The sequence below is a fragment of the Xiphophorus hellerii genome, chromosome 8 (assembly GCF_003331165.1).
Source record: "Xiphophorus hellerii strain 12219 chromosome 8, Xiphophorus_hellerii-4.1, whole genome shotgun sequence".
Lineage (NCBI taxonomy): Eukaryota > Metazoa > Chordata > Actinopteri > Cyprinodontiformes > Poeciliidae > Xiphophorus > Xiphophorus hellerii.
This window is the reverse complement of record NC_045679.1, coordinates 3,605,707-3,633,467: the sequence shown is the minus strand read 5'-3', so window position 1 is coordinate 3,633,467 and position 27,761 is coordinate 3,605,707.

The window sequence follows — 27,761 nt, the reverse complement described above, 5'->3', positions numbered from 1 at the left end:
TTGAAATTCGGTACAGTTGTAGAGCTCACTAAGACGCTCAGAATTTACAAGTAATGTCATAGTGCAAGTATCACAGGAAGTCGGCCATTTTGTATTGAAGGTCCATTTTTTTCCTCGATTTTGACGTTTACAGCCTTCGTATTTGATCGAACTCCTCCTAGGGATTTCGATTGATCGGCTTCAAACTCGGTCAGTCTGATCATAAGGCATGTCTGATTTAAAGTTATCAAATTGGTGAGTTTTGGAGCATGTTGAAGGGGGGTTACCAGGGGTCAAAGTTCACCTACACGCCATGAAACAAAAACCTCTTATATTTCCTATACAAAAACACATAGAGGGACCAAACTTTCAGTGATTGATCGGCATCGGGTGTCCTATAATACCCTGCAGTGAAATTTTTTTTTTACGTAGGCCACGCCCCCTGAGAGCAGGAAGTGTAATGTTTTACTGTGAACGGTCGCTATCTTAGCCCTTTGACCTAATCAACATGAAACTGTGTCCAGAGGCAGAAGACATGTTGGTGTGTTGTGGATTCCAACCCCGACCGGCTGCGATGAAGCAGGTGGGCGTGGCGGCGTTGCGAACGCCGTCGAATTTCGTTTGGCTCTGAATTCCACAGTTTCGGGGTGAGCTGCTCCAAACTCACTAGGATGGATCCTTATCCATCCCCGAACAGGAATCCATAGCGATATTTGGTGGGCGTGGCCTAATTTCTCTATAGCGACCCCTAGAGTATTTTAAATGAACAGCCCAAAGCCATGCTTTAACTTAGAATTACGAAACTTGGTACACATGTGTATCTTGTCGGGACGTACAAAAAAGTCTCTTAGAGCCATGCTCTAAACCCAACAGGAAGTCGGCCATTTTAGATTGAAGTTCATTTGACCTCGATTTTGACGTTTACAGCCTTTGCATTTGATCGAACTCCTCCTAGGGATTTCGATTGATCGGCTTCAAACTCGGTCAGTCTGATCATAAGGCATGTCTGATTTAAAGTTATCAAATTGGTGACTGTATGAGCTTGCTGAAGGGGGGTTACCAGGGGTCAAAGTTCACCTACTCGCCATGAAACACGAAACTCTTATATATCCTGCACAGAAACTCACAGAGATACCAAACTTTAAATTATTGATCATCATTAGGTGTCCAAAAATACCCTGTGGTCAAATGATGACATCACTTAGGCCACGCCCCCTGAGAACAGGAAGTGTCATGTTTTACTGTGAACGGTCGCTATCTTAGCCCTTTGACATAATCAATATTAAACTGTGTCCAGAGACAGAAGACATGTTGGTGTGTTGTGGATTCAAGCCCTGACCAGCTGCGATGAAGCAGCTGGCTGTGGCGGCGTGGCGAAGTGACCTGTAACGCCGATGCCATACGTTTGCTTCTAGATTCCACATATTTCGACCGAGCTGCACCAAACTTGGCCTGACTCATCCTGGTGTGATGCCTGACAATGCTATGTCATCATATTATGACGTCGTCTAAGCCCCGCCCCCTCAGAATGAATTAGAGAGATCTTCTGTGTAATTACATAATAAACAGTCCATGTTCGTTGTTTGTAGGGCAATGCTGCCCTCTGCTGCCCACTGAAATAGTTTCATTATTTCAGTAAATCGACACCAGAGGGCAGCATTGCCCTACGGAATGACAGTTCAATGTTGAATTAAAGAGGAAAAAATTAAATAATTTGTAATTCTAACACAAAAACTGACAGAGACACCAAACCTTCAGTTATTGATCATTATCTTGTGTCCAATAATATCCAATGGTTAAATGATGACATCACGTAGGCCACGCCCCCTGACAACAGGAAGTCTTGTATTTTACTGTGAACGGTCGATAGCTTCTGCACCAAACTTTGCACGAGTGACCCTGGTGGGATCCCTGACGACCCTGTGTCATCATATTATGACGTCATCTAAGCCCCGCCCCCTCAGAACAGGAAGTGTCTTTTTTTTCCTTGGAAAGCTCCGTTTATGGCTCTCTTGACCTAATCAAGGTAATTCGGATGATGAGCTCTGTCAATGCTCGCTTCTGGCTGAACCGTGTGGGCGTGGCCAAATGGCGAATATCAGTCCCTCGCCATATTCATATGTTTGGCTCTAATTCACACATAGATCATCCGATTGGCGCCAAACTAGATATGTATGATCTTTGTTCTGCTCTAAAGAGCCCAACGGGTTTGAGATGTAATTTGACTCCACTGCGCCCCTACGTTAATACATCGGCTGTGTCTCCTCGACGCATCGACCGATCTGCGCCAGATTTTTCGACAGTCGTCGGGCAGCGCCGCCGAACGCATTCACGCGTATCGCCCGGTGGACGGGCGGGGAAAATGCGCGACAGCTTCTGCGGCGGCTGGCGGGCGGCGGTGCTGGAAACTGCGGCGGAGCTTCTGCGGTGGGGAGCGGGCTGCGGCTCTGGAAATCGTGCGAGAGCTTCTTCGGTGGCTGGAACCCCCGTGGTGGCCAATAGGCCGGAGCGGCGCTTGCTGCGAGGGCCGCCCGAGGCTGCTTGCAGCTTTAATTAGGCCCGAGCAGCAAAGCGCTGCGAAGGCCTATTGTTTCTGTACTGTTTCTTATTATTATTACGATTCTGCCCCCCCAAAGAGGCGCCTTTTTGGGGGCTTTATCATATTCAAAAACTCACCAAACTTGGCGGTGGCGACTAGAAAATTTAAAAATTTTGAATTTTAAGGTTGTCGCAAAAATCGCAAAAAAAATTGCTGAACGGCGGCAACTAGCAATTTTCTGTTGACACAATGGTATGAACGTACTTCATCGTAGAGACATGAAATTTGGTACACATGTAGAGCTCACCAAAAGACTCAGAACTTACATTTAATGTTATAAGCCAACTATCACAGGAAGTCGGCCATTTTGTATTGAACGTCCATTTTTTACCTCGATTTTGACGTTTACAGCCTTCGTATTTGATCGAACTCCTCCTAGGGATTTCGATTGATCGACTTCAAACTTGGTCAGTCTGATCATAAGGCATGTTTGATTTAAAGTTATCAAATTGGTGAGTTTTGGAGCATGTTGAAGGGGGGTTAGCAGGGGTCAAAGTTCACCTACTCCCCATGAAACACGAAACTCTTATATTTCCTATACAAAAACACATAGAGGGACCAAACTTTCAGTGATTGATCGTCATCGGGTGCCCTACAATACCCTATGATCAAATGATGACATCACTTAGGCCACGCCCCCTGAGAACAGGAAGTGTCATGTTTTACTGTGAACGGTCGCTATCTTAGCCCTTTGACCTCATCAATATGAAACTGTGTCCAGAGACAGAAGACATGTTGGTGTGTTTAGGATTCCAACCCTGACCGGCTTTGACATAGCAGGTGGGCGTGGCGGCGTGGCGAAGTGACCTGTAACGCCGTTGCCATACGTTTGGCTCTGAATTCCACAATTTCGGGCCCAGCTGCTCCAAACTCACTAGGATGGATCCTTATCCACTCACCGACAGGAATTCATAACAAAATTTGGTGGGCGTGGCCTAATTTCTCTATAGCGACCCCTAGAGTATTTTAAATGAACAGCCCCAAGCCATGCTTAAACCTAGAATTACGAAACTTGGTACACATGTGTATTTTGTCGGGACGTACAAAAAAGTCTCTTAGAGCTATGCTCTAAACCCAACAGGAAGTCGGCCATTTTAGATTGAATTTCATTTGACCTCGATTTTGACGTTTACAGCATTCGTATTTGATCGAACTCCTCCTAGGGATTTCGATTGATCGGCTTCAAACTCGGTCAGTCTGATCATAAGGCATGTCTGATTTAAAGTTATCAAATTGGTGACTGTATGAGCTTGCTGAAGGGGGGTTACCAGGGGTCAAAGTTCACCTACTCGCCATGAAACACGAAACTCTTATATATCCTGCACAGAAACTCACAGAGACACCAAATTTTCAGTTATTGATCAACAATAGGTGTCCTAAAATACCCTGTGGTGAAATGATGACATCGCTTAGGCCACGCCCCCTGAGAACAGGAAGTGTCATGTTTTACTGTGAACGGTCGCTATCTTAGCCCTTTGACCTAATCAACACGAACCTGTGTCCAGAGACAGAAGACATGTTGGTGTGTTGAGGTTTCCAACCCTGACCGGCTTTGAGATAGCAGCTGGGCGTGGCGGCGTGGCGAAGTGACCTGTAACGCCGATGCCATACGTTTGCTTCTAGATTCCACATGTTTCGACCGAGCTGCACCAAACTTGGCTTGAGTGATGCTGGTGTGATACCTGAAAATTCTATGTCATCAGATTATGACGTCATCTAAGCCCCGCCCCCTCAGAACAGGAAGTGCTATTTTTTTCCTTGGAAACTTTCATCTATGGCTCTCTTGACCTAATCAAGGTGATTCTGTGTTGGATGACAGATAGGAAGTTGGTCTCGCTTGCTTTAAAGTGCCAAGAGTTTTCAATGGCGGCAACGCCGTTCGTATACGTTTGCCTCTACATTCCACATATTTTGACCGAGCTGCATCAAACTTGGCCTGAGTGATCCTGGAGGCTTGCCCGTCAATCCTACGTCATCACATTATGACGTCATCTAAGCCCCGCCCCCTCGGAACCGGAAGTGCCGTTTTTTTCCTTGGAAAGCTCTGTTTATGGCTCTCTTGACCTAATCAAGGTGATTCTGTGTTGGATGACAGATAGGAAGTTGGTCTCGCTTGCTTTAAAGTGCCAAGAGTTTTCAATGGCGGCAACGCCGTTCGTATACGTTTGCCTCTACATTCCACATATTTTGACCGAGCTGCATCAAACTTGGCCTGAGTGATCCTGGAGGCTTGCCCGTCGATCCTACGTCATCACATTATGACGTTATCTAAGCCCCGCCCCCTCGGAACAGGAAGTGCCGTGTTTTTCCTTGGAAAGCTCTGTTTATTGCTCTCTTGACCTAATCAAGGTGATTCTGTGTTGGATGACAGATAGGAAGTTGGTCTCGCTTGCTTTAAAGTGCCAAGAGTTTTCAATGGCGGCAACGCCGTTCGTATACGTTTGCCTCTACATTCCACATATTTTGACCGAGCTGCATCAAACTTGGCCTGAGTGATCCTGGAGGCTTGCCCGTCGATCCTACGTCATCATATTATGACGTCATCTAAGCCCCGCCCCCTCGGAACAGGAAGTGCCGTTTTTTTCCTTGGAAAGCTCTGTTTATGACTCTCTTGACCTAATCAAGATGATTCAGATGATAAACTCTGTCAATGCTCACTGCTGGCTGAACCGTGTGGGCGTGGCCAAATGGCGAATATCAGTCCCTCGCCATATACATACGTTTGGCTCTAATTCACACATGGATCATCCGATTGGCGCCAAACTGGATATGTATGACCTTTGTTCTGCTCTAAAGAGCCCAACGGGTTTGAGATGTAATTTGGGGAAAATCCGCGACAGCTTCTGCAGCGGCTAGCGGGCGGCAGTGCTGGAAACTGCGGCAGAGCTTCTGCGGTGGGGAGCGGGCTGCGGCTCTGGAAAACGCGCGAGAGCTTCTGCGGTGGCCGGAACCCCCGCGGTGGCCAATAGGCCGGAGCGGCGCTTGCTGCGAGGGCCGCCCGAGGCTGCTCGCAGCTTTAATTATTATTACGATTCTGCCCCCCCAAAGAGGCGCCTTTTTGGGGGCTTTATCATATTCAAAAACTCACCAAACTTGGCGGTCGCGACTAGAAAATTTAAAAATTTTGAATTTTAAGGTTGTCGCAAAAATCGCAAAAAAAATTGCTGAACGGCGGCAACTAGCAATTTTCTGTTGACACAATGGTATGAACGTATTTCATCGTAGAGACATGAAATTTGGTACGCTTGTAGAGCTCCCCAAAAGACTCAGAACTTACATTTAATGTTATTAGCCAACTATCACAGGAAGTCGGCCATTTTGTCTTGAACGTCCATTTTTTACCTCGATTTTGACGTTTACAGCCTTCGTATTTGATCGAACTCCTCCTAGGGATTTCGATTGATCGACTTCAAACTTGGTCAGTCTGATCATAAGGCATGTTTGATTTAAAGTTATCAAATTGGTGAGTTTTGGAGTATGTTGAAGGGGGGTTAGCAGGGGTCAAAGTTCACCTACTCGCCATGAAACACGAAACTCTTATATTTCCTATATAAAAACACATAGAGGGACCAAACTTTCATTGATTGATCGTCATCGGGTGTCCTAAGATACCCTGTGGTGAAATTATTTTTTTAAGTAGGCCACGCCCCCTGAGAACAGGAAGTGTCATGTTTTACTGTGAACGGTCGCTATCTTAGCCCTTTGACCTAATCAACATGAAACTGTGTCCAGAGACAGAAGACATGTTGGTGTGTTGAGCATTCCAACCCCGACCGGCTTTGACATAGCAGGTGGGCGTGGCGGCGTGGCGAAGTGACCTGTAACGCCGTTGCCATACGTTTGGCTCTGAATTCCACAATTTCGGGCCCAGCTGCTCCAAACTCACTAGGATGGATCCTTATCCACCCACCGACAGGAATTCATAACAAAATTTGGTGGGCGTGGCCTAATTTCTCTATAGCGACCCCTAGAGTATTTTAAATGAACAGCCCCATGCCATGCTTTATCCTAGAATTACGAAACTTGGTACACATGTGTATCTTGTCAGGTCGTACAAAAAAGTCTCTTGGAGACATGGTCGAAACCCAACAGGAAGTCGGCCATTTTGTATTGAAGGTCCATTTTGGACCTCGAGTTTGACGTTTACAGCCTTTGCATTTGATCGAACTCCTCCTAGGGATTTCGATTGATCGGCTTCAAACTCGGTCAGTCTGATCATAAGGCATGTCTGATTTAAAGTTATCAAATTGGTGACTGTATGAGCTTGCTGAAGGGGGGTTACCAGGGGTCAAAGTTCACCTACTCGCCATGAAACACGAAACTCTTATATTTCCTATACAAAAACACATAGAGGGACCAAACTTTCTGGGATTGATCGTCATCGGGTGTCCTAAAATACCCTGTGGTGAAATTATTTTTTTACGTAGGCCACGCCCCCTGAGAACAGGAAGTGTCATGTTTTACTGTGAACGGTCGCTATCTTAGCCCTTTGACCTAATCAACATGAAACTGTGTCCAGAGACAGAAGACATGTTGGTGTGTTGTGGATTCCAACCCCGACCGGCTGCGATGAAGCAGGTGGGCGTGGCGGCGTTGCGAACGCCGTCAAATTTCGTTTGGCTCTGAATTCCACAGTTTCGGGGTGAGCTGCTCCAAACTCACTAGGATGGATCCTTATTGACCCGCCAACAGGATTTCATAACAAAATTTGGTGGGCGTGGCCTAATTTCTCTATATCGCCCCCTAGAATATTTCAAAAAATCAGCCCCAGGCCATGCTTTATCCTAGAATTACGAAACTTGGTACATATGTGTATCTTGTCAGGACGTACAAAAAAGTCTCTTGGAGCCATGCTCTAAACCCAACAGGAAGTCGGCCATTTTAGATTGAAGTTCATTTGACCTCGATTTTGACGTTTACAGCATTCGTATTTGATCGAACTCCTCCTAGGGATTTCGATTGATCGACTTCAAACTTGGTCAGCCTGATCATAAGGCATGTCTGATTTAAAGTTATGAAATTGGTGAGTTTTGGAGCATGTTGAAGGGGGGTTAGCAAGGCTCAAAGATCCCCTGTGATCGACTGTGTAATACAAAGGGCTTTGTCATGTGTAGGGTAATGCTGCCCTCTGGTGTCGAATTACTGAAATAATGAAACTATTTCAGTAATTTCAGTAATTCGACACCAGAGGGCAGCATTGCCCTACGGAATGACAGTTCAATGTTGAATTATAGAGGAAAAAATTAAATAATTTGTAATTCTAACACAAAAACTGACAGAGACACCAAAGTTTGAGTTATTGATCATCCTCGGGTGTAGAATAATATCCAATGGTCAAATGATGACATCACGTAGGCCACGCCCTCTGACAACAGGAAGTCTTGTATTTTACTGTGAACGGTCGATAGCTTCTGCACCAAACTTTGCACGAGTTACCCTGGTGGGATCCTTGACGACCCTATGTCATCATATTATGACGTCATCTAAGCCCCGCCCCCTCAGAACAGGAAGTGCCGTTTTTTTACTTAGAAAGCTCCGTTTATGGCTCTCTTGACCTAATCAAGATGATTCGGATGATAAACTCTGTCAATGCTCGCTGCTGGCTGAACCGTGTGGGCGTGGCCAAATGGCGAATATCAGTCCCTCGCCATATACATACGTTTGGCTCTAATTCACACATGGATCATCCGATTGGCGCCAAAATGGATATGTATGACCTTTGTTCACCTCTAAAGAGCCCAACGGGTTTGAGATGTAATTTGACTCCACTGCGCCCCCTAAGTTAATTCATCGGCTGTATCTCCTCGACGCATCGACCGATCTGCACCAGATTTTTCGACAGTCGTCGGGGAGCGCCGCCGAACGCATTCACGCGTGTCGCCCGGTGGACGGGCGGGGAAAACGCGCGACAGCTTCTGCGGCGGCTGGCGGGCGGCGGTGCTGGAAACTGCGGCAGAGCTTCTGCGGTGGGGAGCGGGCTGCGGCTCTGGAAATCGCGCGAGAGCTTCTGCGGTGGCTGGAACCCCCGCGGTGGCCAATAGGCCGGAGCGGCGCTTGCTGCGAGGGCCGCCCGAGGCTGCTTGCAGCTTTAATTAGGCCCGAGCAGCAAAGCGCTGCGAAGGCCTATTGTTTCTGTACTGTTTCTTATTATTATTACGATTCTGCCCCCCCAAAGAGGCGCCTTTTTGGGGGCTTTATCATATTCAAAAACTCACCAAACTTGGCGGTGGCGACTAGAAAATTTAAAAATTTTGAATTTTAAGGTTGTCGCAAAAATCGCAAAAAAAATTGCTGAACGGCGGCAACTAGCAATTTTCTGTTGACACAATGGTATGAACGTACTTCATCGTAGAGACATGAAATTTGGTACACATGTAGAGCTCACCAAAAGACTCAGAACTTACATTTAATGTTATAAGCCAACTATCACAGGAAGTCGGCCATTTTGTATTGAACGTCCATTTTTTACCTCGATTTTGACGTTTACAGCCTTCGTATTTGATCGAACTCCTCCTAGGGATTTCGATTGATCGACTTCAAACTTGGTCAGTCTGATCATAAGGCATGTTTGATTTAAAGTTATCAAATTGGTGAGTTTTGGAGCATGTTGAAGGGGGGTTAGCAGGGGTCAAAGTTCACCTACTCGCCATGAAACACGAAACTCTTATATTTCCTATACAAAAACACATAGAGGGACCAAACTTTCAGTGATTGATCGTCATCGGGTGCCCTACAATACCCTATGGTCAAATGATGACATCACTTAGGCCACGCCCCCTGAGAACAGGAAGTGTCATGTTTTACTGTGAACGGTCGCTATCTTAGCCCTTTGACCTCATCAATATGAAACTGTGTCCAGAGACAGAAGACATGTTGGTGTGTTGAGGATTCCAACCCTGACCGGCTTTGACATAGCAGGTGGGCGTGGCGGCGTGGCGAAGTGACCTGTAACGCCGTTGCCATACGTTTGGCTCTGAATTCCACAATTTCGGGCCCAGCTGCTCCAAACTCACTAGGATGGATCCTTATCCACTCACCGACAGGAATTCATAACAAAATTTGGTGGGCGTGGCCTAATTTCTCTATAGCGACCCCTAGAGTATTTTAAATGAACAGCCCCAAGCCATGCTTAAACCTAGAATTACGAAACTTGGTACACATGTGTATTTTGTCGGGACGTACAAAAAAGTCTCTTAGAGCTATGCTCTAAACCCAACAGGAAGTCGGCCATTTTAGATTGAATTTCATTTGACCTCGATTTTGACGTTTACAGCATTCGTATTTGATCGAACTCCTCCTAGGGATTTCGATTGATCGGCTTCAAACTCGGTCAGTCTGATCATAAGGCATGTCTGATTTAAAGTTATCAAATTGGTGACTGTATGAGCTTGCTGAAGGGGGGTTACCAGGGGTCAAAGTTCACCTACTCGCCATGAAACACGAAACTCTTATATATCCTGCACAGAAACTCACAGAGACACCAAATTTTCAGTTATTGATCAACAATAGGTGTCCTAAAATACCCTGTGGTGAAATGATGACATCGCTTAGGCCACGCCCCCTGAGAACAGGAAGTGTCATGTTTTACTGTGAACGGTCGCTATCTTAGCCCTTTGACCTAATCAACATGAACCTGTGTCCAGAGACAGAAGACATGTTGGTGTGTTGAGGTTTCCAACCCTGACCGGCTTTGAGATAGCAGCTGGGCGTGGCGGCGTGGCGAAGTGACCTGTAACGCCGATGCCATACGTTTGCTTCTAGATTCCACATGTTTCGACCGAGCTGCACCAAACTTGGCTTGAGTGATGCTGGTGTGATACCTGAAAATTCTATGTCATCAGATTATGACGTCATCTAAGCCCCGCCCCCTCAGAACAGGAAGTGCTATTTTTTTCCTTGGAAACTTTCATCTATGGCTCTCTTGACCTAATCAAGGTGATTCTGTGTTGGATGACAGATAGGAAGTTGGTCTCGCTTGCTTTAAAGTGCCAAGAGTTTTCAATGGCGGCAACGCCGTTCGTATACGTTTGCCTCTACATTCCACATATTTTGACCGAGCTGCATCAAACTTGGCCTGAGTGATCCTGGAGGCTTGCCCGTCAATCCTACGTCATCACATTATGACGTCATCTAAGCCCCGCCCCCTCGGAACCGGAAGTGCCGTTTTTTTCCTTGGAAAGCTCTGTTTATGGCTCTCTTGACCTAATCAAGGTGATTCTGTGTTGGATGACAGATAGGAAGTTGGTCTCGCTTGCTTTAAAGTGCCAAGAGTTTTCAATGGCGGCAACGCCGTTCGTATACGTTTGCCTCTACATTCCACATATTTTGACCGAGCTGCATCAAACTTGGCCTGAGTGATCCTGGAGGCTTGCCCGTCGATCCTACGTCATCACATTATGACGTCATCTAAGCCCCGCCCCCTCACAACAGGAAGTGCCGTTTTTTTTCCTTGGAAAGCTCCGTTTATGGCTCTCTTGACCTAATCACGATGATTCGGATGATAAACTCTGTCAATGCTCGCTGCTGGCTGAACCGTGTGGGCGTGGCCAAACGGCGAATATCAGTCCCTCGCCATATTCATACGTTTGGCTCTAATTCACACATGGATCATCCGATTGGCGCCAAACTGGATATGTATGACCTTTGTTCACCTCTAAAGAGCCCGACGGGTTTGAGATGTAATTTGACTCCACTGCGCCCCCTAAGTTAATACATCGGCCGTATCTCCTCGACGCATCGACCGATCTGCGCCAGATTTTTTGACAGTCGTCGGGGAGCGCCGCCGAATGCATTCACGCCTGTCGCCCGGTGGACGGGCGGGGAAAATGCGCGACAGCTTCTGCTGCGGCTGGCGGGCGGCGGTGCTGGAAACTGCGGCAGAGCTTCCGCGGTGGGGAGCGGGCTGCGGCTCTGGAAAACGCACGAGAGCTTCTGCGGTGGCCGGAACCCCCGCGGTGGCCAATAGGCCGGAGCGGCGCTTGCTGCGAGGGCCGCCCGAGGCTGCTTGCAGCTTTAATTATTATTACGATTCTGCCCCCCCAAAGAGGCGCCTTTTTGGGGGCTTTATCATATTCAAAAACTCACCAAACTTGGCGGTGGCGACTAGAAAATTTAAAAATTTTGAATTTTAAGGTTGTCGCAAAAATCGCAAAAAAAATTGCTGAACGGCGGCAACTAGCAATTTTCTGTTGACACAATGGTATGAACGTACTTCATCGTAGAGACATGAAATTTGGTACACATGTAGAGCTCACCAAAAGACTCAGAACTTACATTTAATGTTATAAGCCAACTATCACAGGAAGTCGGCCATTTTGTATTGAACGTCCATTTTTTACCTCGATTTTGACGTTTACAGCCTTCGTATTTGATCGAACTCCTCCTAGGGATTTCGATTGATCGACTTCAAACTTGGTCAGTCTGATCATAAGGCATGTTTGATTTAAAGTTATCAAATTGGTGAGTTTTGGAGCATGTTGAAGGGGGGTTAGCAGGGGTCAAAGTTCACCTACTCGCCATGAAACACGAAACTCTTATATTTCCTATACAAAAACACATAGAGGGACCAAACTTTCAGTGATTGATCGTCATCGGGTGCCCTACAATACCCTATGGTCAAATGATGACATCACTTAGGCCACGCCCCCTGAGAACAGGAAGTGTCATGTTTTACTGTGAACGGTCGCTATCTTAGCCCTTTGACCTCATCAATATGAAACTGTGTCCAGAGACAGAAGACATGTTGGTGTGTTGAGGATTCCAACCCTGACCGGCTTTGACATAGCAGGTGGGCGTGGCGGCGTGGCGAAGTGACCTGTAACGCCGTTGCCATACGTTTGGCTCTGAATTCCACAATTTCGGGCCCAGCTGCTCCAAACTCACTAGGATGGATCCTTATCCACTCACCGACAGGAATTCATAACAAAATTTGGTGGGCGTGGCCTAATTTCTCTATAGCGACCCCTAGAGTATTTTAAATGAACAGCCCCAAGCCATGCTTAAACCTAGAATTACGAAACTTGGTACACATGTGTATTTTGTCGGGACGTACAAAAAAGTCTCTTAGAGCTATGCTCTAAACCCAACAGGAAGTCGGCCATTTTAGATTGAATTTCATTTGACCTCGATTTTGACGTTTACAGCATTCGTATTTGATCGAACTCCTCCTAGGGATTTCGATTGATCGGCTTCAAACTCGGTCAGTCTGATCATAAGGCATGTCTGATTTAAAGTTATCAAATTGGTGACTGTATGAGCTTGCTGAAGGGGGGTTACCAGGGGTCAAAGTTCACCTACTCGCCATGAAACACGAAACTCTTATATATCCTGCACAGAAACTCACAGAGACACCACATTTTCAGTTATTGATCAACAATAGGTGTCCTAAAATACCCTGTGGTGAAATGATGACATCGCTTAGGCCACGCCCCCTGAGAACAGGAAGTGTCATGTTTTACTGTGAACGGTCGCTATCTTAGCCCTTTGACCTAATCAACATGAACCTGTGTCCAGAGACAGAAGACATGTTGGTGTGTTGAGGTTTCCAACCCTGACCGGCTTTGAGATAGCAGCTGGGCGTGGCGGCGTGGCGAAGTGACCTGTAACGCCGATGCCATACGTTTGCTTCTAGATTCCACATGTTTCGACCGAGCTGCACCAAACTTGGCTTGAGTGATGCTGGTGTGATACCTGAAAATTCTATGTCATCAGATTATGACGTCATCTAAGCCCCGCCCCCTCAGAACAGGAAGTGCTATTTTTTTCCTTGGAAACTTTCATCTATGGCTCTCTTGACCTAATCAAGGTGATTCTGTGTTGGATGACAGATAGGAAGTTGGTCTCGCTTGCTTTAAAGTGCCAAGAGTTTTCAATGGCGGCAACGCCGTTCGTATACGTTTGCCTCTACATTCCACATATTTTGACCGAGCTGCATCAAACTTGGCCTGAGTGATCCTGGAGGCTTGCCCGTCAATCCTACGTCATCACATTATGACGTCATCTAAGCCCCGCCCCCTCGGAACCGGAAGTGCCGTTTTTTTCCTTGGAAAGCTCTGTTTATGGCTCTCTTGACCTAATCAAGGTGATTCTGTGTTGGATGACAGATAGGAAGTTGGTCTCGCTTGCTTTAAAGTGCCAAGAGTTTTCAATGGCGGCAACGCCGTTCGTATACGTTTGCCTCTACATTCCACATATTTTGACCGAGCTGCATCAAACTTGGCCTGAGTGATCCTGGAGGCTTGCCCGTCGATCCTACGTCATCACATTATGACGTTATCTAAGCCCCGCCCCCTCGGAACAGGTAGTGCCGTGTTTTTCCTTGGAAAGCTCTGTTTATTGCTCTCTTGACCTAATCAAGGTGATTCTGTGTTGGATGACAGATAGGAAGTTGGTCTCGCTTGCTTTAAAGTGCCAAGAGTTTTCAATGGCGGCAACGCCGTTCGTATACGTTTGCCTCTACATTCCACATATTTTGACCGAGCTGCATCAAACTTGGCCTGAGTGATCCTGGAGGCTTGCCCGTCGATCCTACGTCATCATATTATGACGTCATCTAAGCCCCGCCCCCTCGGAACAGGAAGTGCCGTTTTTTTCCTTGGAAAGCTCTGTTTATGACTCTCTTGACCTAATCAAGATGATTCGGATGATAAACTCTGTCAATGCTCACTGCTGGCTGAACCGTGTGGGCGTGGCCAAATGGCGAATATCAGTCCCTCGCCATATACATACGTTTGGCTCTAATTCACACATGGATCATCCGATTGGCGCCAAACTGGATATGTATGACCTTTGTTCTGCTCTAAAGAGCCCAACGGGTTTGAGATGTAATTTGGGGAAAATGCGCGACAGCTTCTGCAGCGGCTAGCGGGCGGCAGTGCTGGAAACTGCGGCAGAGCTTCTGCGGTGGGGAGCGGGCTGCGGCTCTGGAAAACGCGCGAGAGCTTCTGCGGTGGCCGGAACCCCCGCGGTGGCCAATAGGCCGGAGCGGCGCTTGCTGCGAGGGCCGCCCGAGGCTGCTCGCAGCTTTAATTTCTTCTTTTAATTTATGGTTTCCATTTATTACCATGTCCAGGCCAGCTGGTTCTGGGACAGAGCAATAATCGTGATCTGCATAGGTGCAGTTGCGCCGCTGTCCGGCTCTGGTCTGCTCACTCTTTCCCATACACTGGCTCTTCCAGGCTGAACACAGAAGTTGTTCCATTGAAATAGCACAGGGACGGCTCCTTTTTTTACCATTCTTCTCCCGCCAGGAGTTTTAGGCTGATGAAACTGATCCGGAGGGAAGTGAAGGCTGCAAACTTTGCTATGCGATGTTAGCTTGATGTTGTCGTGACGAATATTGACAAGCCATCGTTGTTGTAAGTCAGGATCGCTTGGAAATCCATGAAAACTTAAACGACTGTTATATTTAGAAGACGCTGTGCACCGTGGAACACAACAGTGTTCATGGTATTGCTTAAATTGCCTTTGAAATACGAGTTTATCTTTCCTTGCGGTCATGGTCACTCATAAGGAAAAAAATGAGCCGTATTTGCGCATGCGGATGTGACGTCAGAGCGGCAGGTGCAAAGAGCCCATTCTTCTTGTGTGCTCAATCTTCTCTATGCCACCAACGCGGCAGCGCCCCCAGCGGTTGTGTGTGGAATTGCACGAACTGACTGAAATAACACTAAAGAACTTATTACAAAGAGAAATTAAAGATACAAAAAGAAAATTTATGTTGGGGAGCCTGTTTTCTTTCTTATTGTTTTTATTTACTAATAACTTGTTTTTCACTCCTCTACATAAACATCATCAGAATCAGGAGATGTGATTAATTATCATAAGAAAACAATCTTTGGTATTCATGACTCCATCTACATATTGAAAACACAACGCTGCATCATTTCTGTCATCATTATGAACCCTGATGAGGTTCACAGCAGTTGGGGACGTTTGTCAGCAGAGAGACACCAAAGTGCTTATTGTCATTTTATTCATCCACCAAAACGGCAGAGTGAGGAGAAGAAGAGAAGAAGAGAAGAAGAGCAGAGAAAGGCCGACTGCCGACACAACCAGGCCTGGACCTACTGACCAAACAATGGAGATCTGGTGGACCTGGGGGTCAAAGGTCAGACATATATTCTTCCAATCATTTCTGACTAACCATCCATCCATCCTTCCAACTATCATCCATCCATCCATCCATCCAACCATCCAACCATCATCCATCCATCCATCCATCCATCCATCCATCCATGTTGATTTCTATGAATTGTCACGAGGTTTGTTTACATAAACAAATTTTATAAACCAACATCTTGATATTTTACATTTAAAGTAAAACATAAATTCCTCTGACTGTAAAATCATGGCTGCCTGAAACGTCTCCTCCATATTCTCTTACAGACATTCCTGTTAGTGGTTCATACTGGATAGTTTCCAGTAGAGTTCCTTTCTGTGAAAAGTAGTTTTTTTTTATATATATATTATTTTGACACAGTTACAATAACCAGGCTCCTTATTGCTGCTAAACGCTGATTACCTTGAGTTATCACTGCCACCTCCCACTGAACCCCTCAGTAAATCACTCTGACTCCGTCCACAGTGAGACACAGCAGATAGAAGACAGGAATTTAGTCCCACTAACTCTCCTTCCTTCATCACCTTCCTACTGAGTAGCTGGTAATGAAAACTCTGTGTTGGTGGCCTTGATGCTTTTAAAAACTTCTAATAAACAGCTTTATCTGTCAAAATTAGCTAATTACTTCAGTGTGATTACTCTCTTTGGGTTTGGAGTATGACTGTCTACTGAGCCAGCAGGGATCTGGCAGCTGTGATCACCCTTATGAATCGGTCAACCTTGAATTTCTAAATTGGATGCACATCTTACTAACATCCTGAGGGATTTTAAGGCTGCATCATTCCCACTGGCTCTGCTTAGTTCGCTTAAGTCAAACTCTAGTTTCTTTGCCTAGAAAATCCTGTTCAAAAAGGCAAACTAATAAATGTTGCCATTTAGATTTGGTTAAATGGCAACATTTGTTATATTTTCAGCTGCTGTGGTTCTCTTTTGCACTGCACTGAGTCAAACCAACCAAACTATTCCCCTCCTCACCTGTGGGAGCGCTGTACCAAGAACCACTGAAGGAAATGACACTGGGAGCAATTTCCTTCTTCTCAAAATGTGAATGTAAGTGATGTTGGAGTGGTTGGAGGTAAAATATGAGCCATTTCTCCTGCTAGTGCTAGATTTTGGTTGTATTTACCCAGAATGCCCTGTGTTGTAGTCCACTTCCTGCTTTTGGAGTGGTCTCCGGTCCACTTGGCGTTCACATTTGCATTCGAACCGCATCAGAGTTCACTTCAATCGAACCGAGACCCTGGGTGGATTCACACAGCCCTGTTAGGTTCACTTTAATCCAACTCCAGTTCGTTTGTCTAGAAAGTCCGGCTCCTTTGTGGAGGTTTGAATTCGTCATCGAACCAAAAAAATGAACTTTGGTCCATCTACAGACCTAGTCCAGGGAAAATAAATGGTGTTCCTGGTTTGTCAGCTTGGCAAATGCCAGCCAATAGCCTGTCAAGTAGCTTTATGTTGATATTCTAGCTTCCCAAGCTTAAGATTCATTCACACCAGCCCTGTTTGATCCACTTCAATCAAATTCTGGTTCATTTGTCTTGAATGTCCGGTTCGTTTGAGGAAGTGTGAATGTGCAATCAAACTCTCAAAAATCTACCTCAGGTCCTCTGACAAACCTTCGACTTCGCTCGATTGAAGTGAACTCTGGTGCGGTTTGAATGCATATGTGATCAAAAGCAGGAAGTGGACTGCTTTTGGAACAGAGGGAATTGTGGGTAAATACAACCAAAACAAACCTGAGAGTCTAGCGCTAGCAAGAAGAAATGACTTGTGTTTTTTTACCAAAGAGAAAAGCAAAATTATACCACCGCTAAATCTGACGCTACTCCATTTTTGTGTAAATTTCCTGAGGAAAAAGTTGCCCTCAGTGTCTTCTTCTGAGGTTTTCTTGTTGGTTCTTGGTACAGCGCCCCCACAGGTAAAGGAGGTGAACAGGTTTGTTTGATTTGACTCAGAGTAAAACAGAATCACAGCAGCTGAAAATATAACAAATGTTGCAACTTTGGTCTATCAGTGATAAAAATAACCTGAGTCCCTCTAACACAAACCCTGCAGTGAATTAAAGTTTATTGTCGTATTCAGACATGTTTTAAGTTGCTCCAAAGATCCCAGGAAGTTGTGTTTATTTTTGGCTCTAGGTTTGGGCTGGTTGGCAGCTCCACCAGTGCCGGGCTACAACAACCCGACGTCGTTCTGTTCTGATTCGTTTTCAGATTCCCATCAGCTTGGATCCCGTTGTTTCACAGTCGGCTGCTTTATGTTTTTAAAGACACCGGAAAGACGCCCTCAGGAGTTTCTGCTGTCTGAGGAGACTTCCTCCTCCCTATAAATCCTTTATGTCTCACTGATTTTTATGTTTATATACTGATTGGATACGGTGGGACTTTAATGGGGGAGTTTTTATTTTATTTTATGGTACGCGCAGCGTGGTGGAACTGAAAGAATGTGGTTGTGTTTATTCTAAATATATCCCGACACAGTTATTAGTAGATCTAATAAAGATGTGCACAAAAGCCTTGAAATTTGCCAATAAACTACTTTTCCCTGTTACAGTAACCACTGGAGATTCTTTACCTCCTTATTGTATATGATGATATCTTGGCTTCTCATCCAAACTCGCTTGTTTTAAAGGTTTTCTTCACTATAAATATGGCTAAAGTTAAGTAAGAAGTTATTTCCCTGTTGCTAATTTTTACTACATATATATTTTATAGACTCTAGGACCAACTGTTTTCAGTGGAGGCAGCTGTCTTCTGTTTGACCTTTGACCTCAAGACATTTACCGTTTGCTTCCTCTGTTTCTGGTCAGGTTACTGTCAGAGAAAGAGAGCTAGTACCAGAACAGTTTTTTAATAAAGTAGTTTTTTTGTTGTTGTTGCTCTATTTTTATTTTATTTGTACTTATTTTTGACAACTGAGCCAAACTGCAGTGAGTAACAATGACGATAAAAACATAAAATTACCTGAAGTAACAATAATTACTGAGTCTATGCATTAACATCATTGATTTAAAATTTGGGGGAAAATTTTTTATATTGGTGCTAAAATCTTTCTAGATTGTTGGGTTATAGGTTTATTAGCCAGGATTAATTAGCGTTTTGCTAGCTGTCAAATTAGCTGTCTAGGGTAGTAACTTTTCAGGTAGCTAGTTAGCTAGCTAAGTTTTCATCAACAACACTGGATATGTTGCTGTATTGCTGTAGGAAGCTGTAATTAGCTAGCTAGTTTACTTTTAAGATATATAGCAAGCGAGAATTGTAGCTATTTTTAGCTTTTTTAGCAATCCTCTGCTAGCTTCTAAGCTAGCATTGTCCTTTGCAAGCCAGCGTCCTGACACTTTTCTGTTTTCTCTTCTACTTATGTACCTATAACTTTCTTATCTATTAACATTTTCAGATTAGTAATAATAATTTTCAGAATATAAGAAGAAATAAATCTGTTATTATGTAATTTCTTTATAAATTATCTCCTTAAAACTTTATATTCATTCATGTTTTAGCTGATTTGATTGTTCAATGCACATTCAATGAAATCAACAGTTATGATATAAAAATACCAAAGTTGTCATTTCTTAGGAAACTCAGGTTTGTTTGATTCACTTTTGTCTGTCTGACTTTTTTCAAAAGTAATGCTTTATAAAGTGATGAAGAGCAAAAATTAGCTTTGCCCCAGTTTGTAATGACAAGAAAACAAACGTAAATGCTCCATATTAAGCCCAATTAACTGCACCATTAACTATTATGTCTGTTCGTTTTGCTATAAACAACATACAATAAAGAATCGAGTGGAAACACTCGAGGTGTACATTGTTCCATCTTTATGACTCACTCCATGAATGAATTAGCATCTAAACTGCAGGGATTTTACAGCCTTTTCCCTCCAGTGAGTCCAGGTTCTGCTGCTCTGCTGGGCTGGCATCGATTCCTGTGATCCATCATCACGAGCCGACGCAGAGTCACCTCCGCCTCACGCTTCTCCACAGGCTGTCGCTAATTAGGAGAAGCACAGAGACGTGACGTAGCTCCGGCGTTATAAAATAACTTCCACAGCTCCAGGTTAGGCACCCAACGTGAAGCAGAAACACTTCGGGTTTAATTCACTGCTTCAAAAATAAAGTTCTCAGAAAATCTCAAATTTTCTTTATGTTTATGCTGAAATGTTCATCAGCTAATTTCTCTTAAACTTTGAGGCTTCCAGTTGAGGTATGAGGTTCTCCTCCTGGAATATTTGGTTAATTTCAAACATGTCCTCTGTTTTGGTGTCCAAATAAGTGGAAGTTAAACATATTGTCCAAAGATTGAACCGATTGCAGTTTTCTGGCTGATCGCTGATTACCGATCTTGACCAGCCAATTCCGATTTTGGCTGATACCAATTATTTTTGTCTGAAATGTCGCTAAATATAGTAAAAAAGTTGCAGAGTTGGAAACAGTGGGGTGGCTACTGGTAACTGTAAATGGGCCGGTCAATCCTCAGAGCAGAAGTGGACAGTCATTGATTTTTTGATCTTTACCAAGGTAGATGAGATCGGCTTCATATGTAAGTACAAGTGTAAAATTAAGGAAATCAGCACTGATAAATTGTTGTACCTGTAGATTGGACCACATTACATTGGTCCAAAGAACTTTACAACGGAACACCGAGTCTTTGGCTGCGTTCACACAGCAGGCAAATGTGACCCAAATTTGACTTTTCACCCTATAAAATCCGATTTGTTCCACTTCCATATGTGGAACTAAATCGTATATAAATGTTTTCAAACAGTCATGTCGCATGTTATCCGACTTTTACGTCATTGACGTGAGATGTGTCACAATCCTGCACCAGAAGAAGACAGACGCGGTAAATCCAGACGTAAACAAAGGCTAACAATTAGAATTCTTCAGTTACGAAACACGTCTGAGTATTGAAGCATCTCAGTCCCACCACTCTTAGCGCCAAATACGCATCCAGACAGATTTCTCTACTGAACCTGCAGTCAATGTTTCACAACAAGCTGTGCTTTCTTTTCATTCATTCCTTCATCAGTCGATCCTGTCGGCTTCCGTTGCTGAATAACTTTGAAATCGATCAACAGCGTCGTCCATTACTGTCTCCATAAACACAGTTCTGCTGTGTGATGCTAACGTTACTCTTCACGCGTGTTGCTTTGGGACGTAAACCGCTCAAACAGAATCTGTCTCATTTAATCAGTAGTAAAAAACGTCCAAAAACAAATGGGATTTCAGCAAAAATATCTAAATTTAGCATCAAGACCTGCTGTATCAATGCAACCATTGTTTATGTTTTAGCCACTAGCACAAAGTTCGCTTTAATCCAGTTAGTTTGTCTAATTGGGGAGGTGTGAATGCGTAAATAATCCAAAAACATAAAGTCTGGTCCACCTACAAACTTATGTATTGGTTTGGTTTGAATGCATATGTGAACACCAACCACTACAAAAGCAGGAAGTGGACTACAGAGTAAGGAATTCTGGGTAAATACAACAAATGCGCTAGTCTTGCGCTAGCGGGAGAAATGGCTTTTCATTAAACAAAAGAGAAATCCTACAAACGCTAAAATCTGACGCTAATCCATTTTTATTTACATTTCATGAAGAAGGAAGTTGATGTTTTCATGTTGTTTCCTTCAGTGGGTTTTGGTGCAGCGCCCCCACAGGCGAGGAGGGGAAATGAAAATGAAAATGTTGCAGTTTTGGGAATTTTACTTTTACATAATTACTTTTCAAAATAACCAAACTATGTTGATCATTGTTGTTTTGTAAAAGCAATAAAAAGGATAAACATCCAATATGATCAATACGTTTCATAGAAACTGTATTACCAACAATTTTACAGATAATTTTTGTTAGTTTTTCAGTTTGTATTAAACATGGAAACTGATTTTCACCCCAACATATTTCACATTCCAGTGTCAGCAGCCCTCAGTCCCAGTGATTCTAAGCAGCGCCGGCTCCGCGGGTCACGGACTTTACTTACCTACACGTCACTGTGAAAACATGGACGCCGCGCAGAACCCCTGTTAAAAATCCCAAGGTGTGCGTTTCTCCACATTTACTCAGGCTCAGGTTTTTCTTTGAGTTTGTGTATTTGTCTTCTCTGAGGTCACGTATACAAAAGAGCTGAACTGGTTGCCACACACAGACCCAGAGGAGGAGATCGAACGGGGAAACGTCGGACCTCCCACGTCTCTCTGAGAGAGCCGACCTGTCATCATGCCTCTTCCTCACACCCCGACTCCTATTTCACCTTCATTTGTGTGTTTTTCATCACTTTTTCAAATCGTTTTATTGCTCCTTCTTCTGAAGGCGAGCGTCCGGATGCCGTTTGGAGGAATACATATAGCTCCTCTGGGAGAAACCTTAACATTTCCTCTTGTGTGAGAACAGGATTCATGCGAGAAAAAAGGAAATCGGCGACTTTGGTTAGTTTCTGATGCATCGTTTATTTCAATAACACCAGCCTACATGTGTGCCTCTTTCTGGAAACCAGCAGAGCAGAGCTTTTAGTCTGTTAAGTGACTGTAACCGCCTCCAGCTGGGCTGCAGAGACCCGAACAGTCGCACAGCCGATGGAGAAGTGGAGGGAAAATGATAAATGCTCCTTCAAATCAGAAACAGGCAGAGAGAAAAAATACTTTTTCAAAGCAATATCTTCCAGTACATACATACAGACACACTTTGTAGAAAAGTGTGAATTGAAAATTATGGTTAATATTGATGGAAAGTTGAGTGGAAGGAAAAGAATTGGTAGAAAAAATGTGAAGAAGGAAACAAGACAAAACTGTGAAGCAAAGCCTAAAAAAGAATGGATTTATTTCAGTGATCCAAAGTCTTCTTTCTTTATTGCATGTTTTTACAATGAGTTGCATAGTAATGAAAAGTTGAGTGGAAGGAAAAACTGTTGATTGCAGTTCTGTTTTAATACATTTTAGTATTTTTATTTTTTTTCCTGATTTTTCTTTGAAAAATTAATTGTTAATGAATTTTTTTGGAACTGGAAACGAACCAAAACAAAAATAAATCAAAAAGAGTTTATTATTTATGTATTTCATGTTATATTTATGTAATTTTTTCTCTTTTGGCCTTCCAGTCACCTCAGGTTTCAGATAACAATGATTCTGAAACCCATTCCATGACCCTCAATTTCATACCTGGCGACCCTCCTGGGGTCCCCGCCCCCCATGTTGGGAAGCCCTGATTTGAACGCAAACAGCAGCACTGAAACATTGGATCAGGTCGAATTAATCAATTTTTATGTACTTTACCCACCTCTGTGATGTGTAAACTCAAAGTAAATCATACTCTGAGTGTGTGTGTGTGTGTGTGTGTGTGTGTGGGCGTGTGGCGGTGTGTGTGTGTGTGTGTGTGTGTGTGTGACAGGCTGCTGTGTTTTGTTCTGGCAGACTGTAATTGATAACGGCTCCATTGTCTTGGGCAACACAGACGTCTGAGAGGCGTAAATGAAGCAGGACAGCCGCGTTGGCCGGGGAGATGAGGTGATTATCGCTCATGGATTAGTCCTGCCTGCCTGGGTGAGGTGGAGCAGCGCCGTCAGACTGCCTGCTGCGCTGCGTGTGTCTGATGAGTCATACATGCACAAACACATAGATGAACCGGGTGACCCCAGTTTGCTGTGGATTTCCAAACAGGTGTTTGTCACTCAGGTGCTGCAGCTGCTGCCGTTTCCACGTGACCTGCCGTAGATTTGTCATCGTTTTCAAAGTCATGAGCTTCCACTATATACACAATATATACACAATTTGAAGAGGAAAGAATGTTTTCAAGGTTTTATTTTCAACAAAAAATCTGAAAAGTGTGGCATGCATTTTGATTTAAAGGGAAATATCATCAACTTTAAAAAAAAAAAAACTTTACATAATTTTATAATATTATTCCATCATCAAAAACAAACCTGGAGTGTTACTTTGATTCTTTCGTGCTGAGAAATCCTTGAATCTCCATGGCAACCATTCAGCAGTGCAAAACACCTGGGTGGACCTAGCCCCGCCTTCCAGGACGAAGCTCCTCCTCTGAGCTGCAGTTTAAAACCTTCATCAGACCAGAATATATTTGTCCTCCTCCATAAAGGAAGGATTTAACACCTGAGCTGTTCATCTCTGCAGCTCCTCCAGAGTCACATGGGCCTCCTGGATACATCTAGGATAAATGATCATCATAATTTCAGAACAGTAAGACAGTTGTAGTTTCTATATTATCAAGTTAAAATTTGTGAAAACTTATATGAAATAAATTAAAATTTATCTGAATCTGTTGAGCATAAATTTTTATTTATAATTTCCAGGGTTGGACGCCGCTAACTGTGTGAACCCTAAAGCTGTAATCACAACCATTAGCCCAGCTAACATGAAAGCACTTCATCAGTATGGTATTTAGCAGGAGCTAATATACAAATACCTTATTTAGTGAAAGCTGAAGCTCTTTACCGATACGGTATTTAGTGGAAGCTAATGCTAAAGTGCTATCCCAATACGATATTTAGCAAAAGCAAATTTTAAAGCAAATTCAATTCAAACATACTTTATTGATCCCAAAAGGAAATTAAATGTTGTTGTTCAGATATATTGTTAATTCAGATATAAAGTGATGGCTGTTGGCAGGAAGTATCTCCTGTAGCAGTCTGTATTACGGTGAGTTTGAAAAAGCCTCTGACAGAAGATACTCTGCCTTCCCTAATAGTTCGCTAGTCCTAAAGTGAATCACTGACATTTTATTTAGCCAAAACAAATTCCAAAGTGTGATGCTAATACGGTGTTTAACAGAAGCTAATGCTAAAGACAAAAGAACATCCATTCTAATCAGGCAGATAAAACTATTTTCATAATAGACGCAGAAAAATTAGCCTCTCCTCTGAAATTGCTGATATCTACATTCAGAGCAGTAATTTAAGAAATTAAAAGCAACTAAAACGGTTCAAGCGATGTGTCCAGTGTTAGCAGAAACAGTGAGGATGCTAATCTACATGTAGCAGGAGAACTTGCTGGGTTGCAGGCTTCCTGGAGCAGATCTGTTTCATATCCGTGTTGCATTTCCCATCTGTTTTACTGCTGTGCACCAGAAGCTCGGTGCGCTGAGAAAGCGTCGGTTTCGAAACAAACCTTTTAGAAACGGGGAGTCGGCGGCAGATGGAGGCTGACGCAGGTTGGATGGAGTTCAGCAGAAATCTTTAGGTGGAAGAAACCAGGCTGCTGCTGCTCAGGGTCACAGACAAGCTGCTGCTGCTTAAAGGAAATATCCACCGGTGTCTTGTTCTATCGCCGATAATAAAACACAATAAAATAAAATCCTCTCCTGGGAAGATTCCCCACCAGTCCAGGTTCCTCCGTATGTGGAGGATGAGATTCACAGGATTCCACCAAAACTCTGAGAAATTACTTTACGACTTTTCTTCTGTCCTGGAATCAGGAATGATGTGGCTCTGCGAATCTGCTAACTTCATAAAAACAAAAATGGCTAAATATTTAGTTTGTAGTTTTACTATTTACTAAGCTAGCTGGATTAGTTTGTAAACTAAACAATTTGGTCACATCTAAATATTTACCTTGCTAACTTAATTAGCTACTAACTAAACCAAGTTAGGAGCTAAATGCTTAATGCTAAATAAGCATTAAGCATTTATAATATTAATATTATAATGCTTAATATTAATGCTTAATATTTAGCATTAAGCTGAATATTTATAAATAAAACTAAATATTTAGTTTATTTTACTATTTACTAAGCTAGAAATAGCAAGTTTAGTTTTTAAACTACGTATTTAGTTCAGATGTAAATATTTAGTTTGCTGACTTGGTATTTTAACTACTAACTAAACTGTTAGTAGTTCAAATATTTAGCTCCAAACTATTTATTCAGTTAGTTTCTTTACTATTTACTAAATTAGCAAGTTTAGTTTGTCAGGTCAATATTTAGCTATGAACTAAATGTTTGACTTGCTAACTTAATATTTAGTTGTTAACATCTAGATTGAAGCTAAATATTAAATGTGAAGTTAAATGTTTTGCTCTAAACTAAATATTCAGTTAGTTATTTTACTACTAATCTGATTTATAAATATTTAGTTTGGAGTAAAAATATAATATGCTAACTAAAAATATCCCAGGTGATTTTGATTGGCTTTGATTTCTGACTCCATGATATGAAAATTCCTAAAAAAAAGTTTATATTTTACTGTTTTTAACGGCGTGAAGATACTTTTTCATTTACCGTTTCAAAGATTGAGAATTTTTTTTCAACTTTTTGACACATTTTTTAGGTGTTTTGCAGGAGAAACTGAATTCATGAAGTAAAAAAACAAACTAATTTTTGTTTTTCTAAAAGAAAAGAAATTGATTTATTAAATTTGGCATTTTTAGGGATACAAACTGTATTAGCATCTCTTCTGTGAGTTGAGGACTAAAACCAGTAATGCAATTTATTTAAAAAAATAGAGAAAATGTCAGAAAAAAGGACAACAACTTTGGTAAAACTGCATTTCAGGGATTCAAAAAACAAGAAAATATGATTTTCCATGCAAGGTGAGGACTGTAGTTAGTCATGACATTCATCAAATTAAAATAAATATATTTGTAGAACACAGATTCTTTTAAAAAGCTTTTTTTTTAAGATGGGTTCCCAAGAAGTGTTTAGTTTGAGAAGGCTTTCCTAGTTTGACCACAGTGGGGCGCTGTGGGCCAGAAGCCGTCACTTTAACATGAGTTTTATGCAGAAATCCAAATAAAATCAAGTTTAAAACAACATAAAAGTAAATAGCAGATCTTTTATGATGCACCTGGAGCAGAGTTGTTTTTATCCACTCAGAGTTTTATTGAGTTTTGACCAAACGGATGGACCTGCCAGATGAAGGTGAATCATAACGAAGCGATGAGGTCCGCAGGAAGTGGCCGGGATCAGTGAGCAGGTCTGGGAATGCTGCAGGCAGAGCAGCATGTTGGTTTAGTAAGTCAAGCTGCTGCCATTCAAACATCCCAAAGCCAATGGGAAGCAGCGCAGCCCGAAACTCCACGCTGTAAGAAATGTCTGTAACAAACAGCAGAGGCATCACAGTCAGGCTGACGGAGGGGCGGATGGAGCAGGAACGGCGCCCTGGGCAACCGCCCCAATCTCAAATTATGATTTAATCCACATCTGTTTGTTATAGAATAATCCAGTTCAGGTTTTAACTAGAGATTATAGTTTATTGATAATGGGAATAATTTCTAACTGATTTAATGTGAGAATTTTTTTTTTTTCCAGTGTGTCTCTGGTTATATTTTTATATTCATTCTTGTGTTCCAGTGGTTGATTCTATGGAGTACCAGCAGGGACATAATTAAATAACAAATGCTTAGATAATTTACTCAACAGAAAATTAATTGACAAAATGTTATTTAAACATTAAAAAGAAAACTTATAATTGCTAATAAATTTAATTTATATTTAATTATTTCATTGTTTGTAGTCCTGCAACATCGAAGACAAGAGGTGGAGGAAACACTGATCTGTTACTCCACCAGTTTAACTCTTCAAACAAAAAACATGGCAGCTCTTGTACTGGAGGATTTCCATGAGCTGATTTGATTTGTGAAATATTTAAACACAATGCTTAATTGTGTTTAATTATCTGCATTGGCTGTTGCAACCTTATCATGGTCACGGCAATCATGGTACATCTAATCAATGATTCAATGATGTATTTATTTGTTCAATTTTGTTCCTTTTGGCCCTCCGTAGGATCAACCACGTGGACAAAAGAGTGAACATAAAAATAACCAGAAACAGTCACACAATGTCACTGAAGGTGTGTTAATGTTGCTTCTGATTTGAGCTAATTTAACAAAAAAGTTTGCAATTTAATGATTTTATGAGATATGTCATAAGTTTATTGTCTATTAAAAATGTATTTATTTAATGATACATTGAATGGAGCATTTAGTGTTATTACATGCATTTTAATGACTTGAAAATATATTGAATAATTACCTGACAAACACCTACTTATTTAATTATATATTTAATGTATATGTTTATATAATTTTGTCCTCTCTGACCTTCCGTATGTTCCTT